Genomic DNA, 9,455 nt, shown 5'->3' on the forward strand with positions numbered 1-9,455 from the left:
CTGCAAGTCCCAAACTTATACTTAAAAATAATATTGCTAATGGACCTCTTTTACATTTGGTCTTAGAAGAAAAACTTTCCATTTTTTTTTCTGTCACTGAATATGATCTTAACTATGGCTTTGGCGTATACACATTTCATTATATTTAGGCATGCTTTATCTAGCCCTAATTTAAGTCTTTTAAATAATACATGCATGTTAAATTTGGCCACTTTTTATTCAGATCATTTAGTAAGGTTATATGGTTATAATCTCTATACAATGTAATAATTGTAACTTGTGTATTTTGAATCATTCATGCACCTCTGGGATTAATCCTATCTGTTCGTGATTGAGTCATTCTCTTAATATTTTGTTTCATTTTATTTGGTAAGGGATTGCTAAAGATTTTTGTATCTATGTTAATCTGGGGCAGGAGAAATAACACAGCGGTAGAGCATTTGCCTTGTGCGCAGTCGGCCCAGCCGAGCCGGGTTCGATTCCTCCACCCCTCTCGGAGAGCCCGGCAAGCTACTGAGAGTATCCTGCCTGCCCGGCAAAGCCTGGCAAGCTACCTGTGACATATTCAATATGCCAAACACAGTAACAACAAGTCTCACAACAGAAACGTTACTGGGCCCGCTAGAGAAAATCGATGAACAACGGGAGAACCGTGATGATGCCGTGATGTTAATCTGAGATGACAATCTGAAATTTTCTTTTTGTGTGTGTACCATCCCATTCAGCATTGGGTTTAAAGTAACATTAAACTCTTAGAACATATTTTGGATTATGCCTCTAGATAATTTAGTATTTTAGAATTTTAGCAACATCTCACGTGGTTTTCTGCAATTCACTAGTGAAACCTGAAACATGCTTTTTAAATTCTGTTCATATAGAAAAACTAAATATTTCTTGTATCACTATTTTAGCAGTGATTAATTCTATTAGTTTTCACTGGTTGAAAAACTCATTTGTCCATCACATTCCATAATAAGTTTTCAGGGTATAATATTCTTGACTGGTATACCTTACCTTTTACTCACTTATGTGTTTCCACTCTCTTCTATTTTATAGGGTTTCTGTTGAGAGGCTGATGGAAACCTAATAAACATGCCTTTGTATGTCCTATTTTTTACTTTTCCATGCAGACTTTTATATTGCATTCAATTTGTGTTTTGTGCAGAGAGGAACAGGATTGGACAGGAAGAGCCCAGAGGAAAAATGACACTTTTCCCCTTTGTCTCAGTAGTCAGTGTCAACTTTTCTTCCTGCCAAAAGTCTGTTCCCTGCCTCTCGTCTATAGCCCAAATTTTAAGCTCTTTCCTGAAGGTTCTGGGGAGAGGTCTTAGCCAATCTAGCTGCCATTAACATAAAACAGTGAGAATATATAGTTGCTATGTTTGGTTTTATTATTATTATTTTGACCCAGCACCTAGTTACTTCCAGCATCTTAATTTTCAACCCTACTTGAAGGTCACTTCTATTATGCAGTTATTCCCACAGTCTATTCACATCCACTCCTACAGGGGTATGTGAACCATAGTAAGAGTAGCTTGTGATACTAACACATGGTAGATATGTATTCACTGATCAATCAATAGGCATGCTAAGTTTGTCATTTCTTTTCTTTCTTTCTTTCTTTCTTTCTTTCTTTCTTTCTTTCTTTCTTTCGTCTTTCTCTTGTGAATCATTGTTGGGTACAGTTACAAACTTACGAACTTTCGTGTTTGCATTACAGTCATACAATGATGATCTTTTACCCATCATTCCACACACCTCCATATGTATTGATTTACTCAAAGACAAATCTTCAAGTGATGAGTTTTTTTCCTTGTGATATATAGTTGATTTCTGTTTTTACTTAAATGGAGCTTTGCTTATAGGCATATGCTCTCCCATTTCTGGAAACCACTTTCTCTTTCTTTCTCTCCCTCTTTATTTCTCTCCCTCTTTCTTTCTTTCTCTCTCTCTTTCTTTCTCTTGTGAATCACAGTTGGGTTACAGTTACAAACTTACGAACTTTCATGTTTGCCTTAGAGTCATACAATGATCTTTTACCCATCCTTCCACCAGTGCTCATTATTCTCCACCAATGTTCCCAGCATCCCTCCCACCACCCCACCCCGCTTCAGCGGCATGGCATTCCCTTTTATTCTCTCTCCTTTTGGGTTTTGTGGTTTGCAACAGAAGTATTGAGCGGCCATCATGTTCCGTCTATAGTCTACTTTCAGCATGCATCTTTCAACCTGAATGAGTCCTCCCAACATCATTTACTTGGTGTTCCCTTCTCTATCTGAGCTGCCTTTTCCCCCAGCATGTGAGGCCAATTTCCAAGCTCTGGAGCAGACCTCTTGGACCTTATCTCTACTACTCTTGGATGTTAGTCTCCCATTCTGTTACTTTATATTCCAGGAGATGAGTGCAGTCTTTCTATGCATGTCCCTCTAACTAATTTCACTTAACATGATACTTTCCATATTGATCCACTTATATGCAAATTTAATGACTTCATCTTTTCTAACAGCTGCATAGGATTCCATTGTGTAGAAGTACCAAAGTTTCTTTAACCAGTCATCTGTTCTTGGGCACTGTATTTTTTCCCCAGATTGTGGCTATTGTAAACAGTGCAGCAATGGAAATACAAGTGCAAATGTCATTTCTACTATACTTTTTTGTCTCTCTGGAATATATTCCCAGGAGTGGTATTACTGGGTCAAATGAGAGCACAAGTTATAATTTTTTGAGAATTGTCCATACGGTGGAAACCACTTTCTTAAACTTCTACTAAATCCTCTCTTTGAGCTGAGAAATTCAAAGCATTGATTATGTTTACTTCAACTTTCTTGTCTAACTCAATAATAGTTTGGAACTCTAAATAGGTTTGGTTGGCATCCCCGCTGGCACTGTTCCCAAGTGTCTGGTCAGTGCCACCTGCTGAGTAATCCTCCTGGGATTCTCCTTGAGGAAAGAGGGCTTCAGAGATACCCCTCCAGAGATGGGGAAGGACAGCAGAGTAAGGAGCGCTGTCTCCCCATAATTTGTAATTGCTATTGATGTAGTTCAGTTAACAGAATTTGGTGAACTATTTGTCAGTTCATAATCACAAACATCTCAGGCTTGATGTTGGGCAATGCAACCTCTTTACCCCACACCTCCCACTTCACAGTGAGTTTATGTTCATTGAATTGCCTGTAACCTTGCAGCCATTGTTACCACCCAATTCCCCAGGGGTACTCCCAATCCCCCAGAGGTACTCCCAATTCCCCCCTGTGCTTATGTTTAACTTCTCCTCTGTGCCATACTTCCCCATCGCTTCATAATTTATTGCATTGTCTCCCGTTCTATCCCTGCCCCTCAGCCTTCACGCAGCACAATTTCGCTTTCCATATATTAACTGTTCATCTCAATAAAGTTGTCACTAGCCATCAGCCCGTTGATCCATTCTTCCATCCATGAGCCGGGGGAATGACTTTTGGTCCCAAACACGCCAGGGGACGTGGCCACTGGGGGTCAGTGACAGGTTTGATAAAGAGCAATATTTGATAATGATGCACTTGTGATTGTGATAGGATCCTCTTTGAAGCTTTGAGTTAGAGGAGGTAGAGTTTGAAGGTTACAAGGAATTTGTGTGATTATAAACAGAAGGAACTTTGGCTTAGAAAGATACAAGAGGTTCATGTCTTTCCCCAGTGGTCTAAATTTTATTTTCAATCTGGGAGGCGTGAAGAGTATTCTCAAATCCTTGAGAGGGAAGGAAAAAGAGTCTCTCTTTCAGGTCTGAGGTATCCTTTTGTATTTGCTGTAAGTGGTAACACATAAGTGATCAATGTTTTTTTTTAAAAGTTCATGCTGATTATCACAGATTATTTTTGTCAAAAGTGAAATATAAAAGAATTATAGAATATGAAGATTTTTGTTTGTATAACAGTTATTTGCTCATGTAAAGAATACTTAGGATTACTGACTCTCATCTTTATTTGTTTGTTTTGGGGGCATATTCAACATGCTCAAGGGTTATTCCTGGGTATGTGTTCAGAATCATTCCTGGGGTGTGAGGGACTATATTTGACACTCCTTATCAAGCCCAGGTAGACTGAATGCAAGACAAGTGACCACCCCACTATACTACTTTCTAGCTCCTGAAAGTTGTCTTTTAAAGCCCTAGTTGGTAACTCAAAAGTAAATGCATTTAATTCATTCTTTACCTCTAAGTGAAGTAAATAACTTATTTACCTATGTTTGTCTTTTCTGTTGGGCTGGAGCGATAGCACAGCAGGTAGGGCATTTGCCTTGCGCTCAGCTGCCCCGGGCGACCCAAGTTCAATCCCTCAGCCCCTCTCGGAGAGCCTGGAAAGCTACCGAGAGTATCTCGCCCACATGACAAAACCTGGAAAGCTACCCATGCCGCATTCGATATGCCAAACACAGTAACAAGTCTCACAACATTACTGGGCCCACTCGAGCAAACTGATGAACAATGGGAGGACAGTGACAGTGACAGTCTTTTCTGTTATCTCCCATTCCTTCTCAGACTCAGTACAGCAAGGGATACATGTGATCAGATTCAAGTTGATAGAAATTTGCATCTTTTTTGATAAGTTAGAAAAAAAACAAATGGTGTGTATTCATAAGTATACTATACAAGCTAATGAAGGACATTGTTAAGTGAAATAAATAAGAAACAGAAGAAAAACATGCATCAGTTAAATATAGCACCTAAAAGTCAAATAAAGGGACTGGAGTGATAGCACATCAGGTAGGGCTTTTGCCTTGCCTTGCCTTCCCATATGGTCCCCTGAGTGCAGAGCCAAGAGTGATTTCCGAGTGCAGAGCCAGGAGTAACCGGAGCGCATTGCCAGGTGTGACCCAAAAAGCCAAAAAAAAAAAAGTCAAATACATAGATTATAAAGTAAAATAGTGAGAGCTGTGGTAGGGAGGTGGGAAATGGGGAAAATGAAAAGTTGCAGAGGAGAAAATAATGTAGTTCAAGGCATACAAAGCTGCAGCTATTTAGGGTAATTCTAGATATATAACATCACTACAGTTAAGAACATGGATTTTAGTGCTTCTAACACATTAAGCAAGGCAGTAGGTTAATTGTTCCAGTTTGATTGCAGCCAAAATTGTTTCTCTGTGTAGATATCAAAACCATAAAACACTAATAAACTTAGAAAAAACACTTATTTCTGTTATCACTTAAACTTCATTAGAGATCTTTATTTTGTAATGTCATCCAAATTCATACACAGGATAAAAATGAATAATGTCAAAAATATTAAAATCATGATCGATGCCCTGAATTGAGTCTTTAATCAGAGAATTCAAGAATAAGAAAGTAAAAAAACATTTCTTTATGGAGTCAGTTATCTTAGATTTGATTAGAAAAAATAAGAGTACATTTTAATCAGTCTTCAAAATGTACTTTTTCTTTTTGTTCTAAATTTCATTTAGGAGTATTTTTATCTAGTTTTTGGAATAGTTTTATTATTAAGATTTAAGATGGCTTAAGTAGTATATAAAAATTATGTGTCAAATTCTTATAAAACTTTTAGTAAAAAATTGCTTGATAATAGTGAAGTATTTAAAAGCTTCTGATATGTTTTCCTGACTATTTCTCTACAAATAAATTGGTTTTGTTTCATAACTTTCAGGAAGTAGAATAAATGAAAACAATTATTTTTATGCTTTTGTGGCAGGAGAGATAGCATGATCATGAAGGTGATTTTCCCAGGGTGAGGTGTATACATTGTACTCCAGATGTGCTGACCCCTGCGATTTCCCCAAATGTGGGAAACTCGACTACAGAATGTGGTAGTGAGGGCCTGTCCGCTTCCCCAAAAAAGAAAAATTTTTATTTTCATTCATGCAATTTGTTAATGAAAATAGAACTTTTAAAACAGAATTTTGTCTTGGAAAGACCATATTTTAAACATAAAATAATAATATATACATACACACACATACACACACATATATATGTATATTCCATTAAAATCTATGAGTCCACACTTGTCTTCTCTGCTACTCTCATAGATTTTTGGCATCTCCAGGTTTCTAAGACATGCAGCATAAAAATTAATGAAGCAATGAATTGGTTTCATGAAACTTTTTCGGTTTGAAAGTTAAAACTATTATATATAACTCAAGCTTTGTGTTCAGATCCTTTTGAAATGTAAATGAATTATTCTTGCAATACTAAGAAAAAATTGGTGTATGAATGAGGAAATTAACGTCTTTATTCATAACTGGGGATAAATTTAGTCATGTAGTTATCACAATATGCCTTTTCAGGTTTCAAAGTAATTGGAAAGCCGCATCAATAAGCAGAGAATTCTATTACATGAAGCTCAATAAGAATATGTATTTCTAGGTCTCCCCTTTCTGAAAAACTATGCAGATACGGTAACATATTTTCAAAGTCTATATGGCAAAGGAGTAGCTTCCTTTAGGATTAAATTTGCTATTACAATTATGTTTCCCATTTTAACTAATTTCCAAGTAACCAGCTGAAATTAGCAAGTATTTAAATATCTACCATATGTAGGGTTCTTTACTGAACACTGTGATGCACATTTAAAATATTAAATGTTATATCATCCCTTACTTAATTTACTGACATATAGTTGTAACGGGTGGATTAAGAGCCTGTTTTACTGGTTCCATTACAAAGCTACAGATTCTTCTAACTGACTAGTGATGATATGAAGAGTTTATGTGTTTTTAATTAAGTATTCAAGTATTCAAGTTTCATTGACAGTAAGGTTGAACTTACCATGAAATTGACTTTAGAAAAGAAAATGGGTAAGTTCCATGCAAAGTTTTTTAAAAATAAGGAAAGTTTCCACAAATTTTATTTGGGCTTATTGTCATCCCGTGAAGTAATACTATTGTGACAGAAGTTCTCCTGCCAGGGACCTCATTTGAGGTCCAATCTAAGATTGTAACAGTTAAAGTTACAAAGATTGTGAAGTGTTACTAAAATTTGACATCCAGAGTCTGCTTTGGTATATTGTCAGTGTATTGTTACTGTAAAATATGAAATATGGTGGGCAATGGTTAAAATTCTTTCAAGACAACAACTAGAAGGGATTCTGTTAAAATTAACTACAGTAGTTATTTGAAGATTCTATTATCAATGACAGAAAAATTTATTCTTACTCTCATAACATATACCAAAATGTCTCTCTTATAACCACTATCACATTTTAACTTCTAGACAGCATCCAAATTGAATGCTGTGCTATCGTTCCAAAGAAAGTGAACATTATTTCTTTTCTGAACACACTGTGTTGAAAGTTAAATTAGGTTAGCTAAACTGTTTTGTGGGTGTAATGAGTACCATATATTTACCATACAGAATCATAGAGAACAGTATTTTTTTCTGTAAATCCTGCATTTAATCAATACTTACTGCAATCCCCCAACTACCATGAATCTGGTTATTTTTTATTTTTGTCAAAAATGTAATCTATGAGTTTAGATTCTTAATTTGCTTATGGGTGTCAATGCTTATTGACATTAGTTTTTATCATTCCATTTGTATAAAAGGTCAATTTTCCCCCTGAATTACCTCTACACAAAAGAAATATTGATTGCAGTAGCTCCATAGTAGTCCATAAAGTTTTAGAAGTCAGAAGTAAGATATTATCAGTTTTCAAAGTTTGTTCCTTTTAATAAAATTTGTATTGGCTGTTATTGGAATTTTTATTTTCCAAGCAAATTTTCATACCCACAATATCTTTCTCAAATGGCTGGCATTGTTTTATAGCGATATCTGCTATGAGTTTGCATTGTAACAAGTGAAGTGGCTAATTCATTGTTATGAAATATCTCTTTAAATTTCTTTTGATTTAGTCAGTTTGGCACTGAAGCAATAGCACAGCGGTAGAACGTTTGCTTTGTGAGAAGCCAGCCTGGCCTAGCCAGGTTCGATTCCTCTGCCCCTCTCAGAGAGCCCAGCAAGCTACCGAGAGTATCTCGCCCGCACGGCAAAGCCTGGCAAGTTACCCATGACGTATTCGATATGCCAAACACTGTAACAACAAGTCTCACGATGGAGACATTGCTGGGCCCACCCAAACAAATCGATGAACAACGGGAGGACAGTGACAGTGACAGAATATGATTGTGCCATTGAATTTAAGACTAATCTATATATTATATGTATAATAAGAAATCAGACAATGACACTGACAATTAGAAAAAAAAGTATATCATTAAGATTTCACCAGCTGAAAGATGGTGCAACACAACAACCCAATTTACTGTAATTTCATGTAAACTGATGTTTTTTATAGGATGACATGATTTTTTTTCAAGTCATTGGATATTGTGAGTTACATGTGTTTTTGAAAGATGATCTTAAATATTAAAAATACTTTATCCCCATCATAGTTCATATTATTTTATATAATATAAATTATTTTTTGGACACTTAGGCAGTAAATTCCTTTTTAAATTGCAGCTTATATAACATCTTCACTAGTGTTCAGGTTTCTGATATTGATGTATGAAATTACTGCACATCCCCATTACCAAAGTGGCCAAGCTACCCCTCCCCTGCCTCTCCCATGGTACCTATGTAACCACTGTTCTGACAACCCTTCTCTCCAACCCTTCCTCCAGTGTATGTTGATTGACAACTTGGTTTTTATGCATACTGTTACCTCCACTAGCACAAGCCAAGTGCTTGAGACCCTCCACTTATGTTCTCGTGTTACATCCAGTCAATCTATTCTCCTCACCCTTCCCCCAAAAGTGGCACTCCCAGGTCTGTATTCTAGTATCGAAGGTTTAATATTGATTAACAAAGTCCATTCCCATGATAGTTTTTTCAATTATACTATAGATGAGTGATATCATTTTATACATCTTTATCCATGATCTGTAGGTATATTTTCTGTAGTAACTTTGTCTGAATCTGCTATTAGAGTAAATACAATTTTCACATTACGGAAAATGTTGCAGGGAACTGACATTTCTTTAATGTGTAAGGGAAATTACAATTCTACCATGAGTGTTTTATTTATAAAGGTGGTTAATTATTGATTTAATATAACTATTAGTTATACAAATATTTTATAATTTACCTTATATGGAGTTTTGGAAATTTGTAATTTTAAGATATTATTCCATTTCTATGATATAATTTTTGTGCATAGGTATTTTTTATAATGTATGAGCACTGCTTTTTATTCAGCCATTGATTAAGCTGATTGAATTGGGTATGAACTCCACATTACCTTTTTTATTTAATATTTAAAATTTTATAAGTTAGTTCACAATGTTTGATTACATTCAATATTCAAACATGAATCCCACCACCATTACACCCTCCCACCACCAAATTTGGGATGTTTCCATCCCAAACCCCAATCCCTGTCCCAAAACACAACCAAAATAATATATTTTGTATTGTCTGTTACGAAGAACTTCTGAATGTGCTTACAAAAAAGTGTTCATATAGGAAACAG

The 9,455-nt window shown here is 35.8% G+C and overlaps 1 non-coding gene across 1 annotated transcript; it reads left to right on the plus strand.

Moving 5' to 3' along the window:
• The first annotated feature begins 5,663 nt into the window (after positions 1-5,663).
• On the plus strand, positions 5,664-5,821 carry LOC130034878 (U1 spliceosomal RNA). The gene has a single exon (XR_008794192.1). It is a non-coding gene; the product is annotated as a U1 spliceosomal RNA (small nuclear RNA).
• The last annotated feature ends 3,634 nt before the right edge of the window (positions 5,822-9,455 follow it).

This window comes from Sorex fumeus, unplaced genomic scaffold (assembly GCF_029834395.1).
Source record: "Sorex fumeus unplaced genomic scaffold, SorFum_2.1 ptg000061l, whole genome shotgun sequence".
Classification (NCBI taxonomy): Eukaryota; Metazoa; Chordata; class Mammalia; order Eulipotyphla; family Soricidae; genus Sorex; species Sorex fumeus.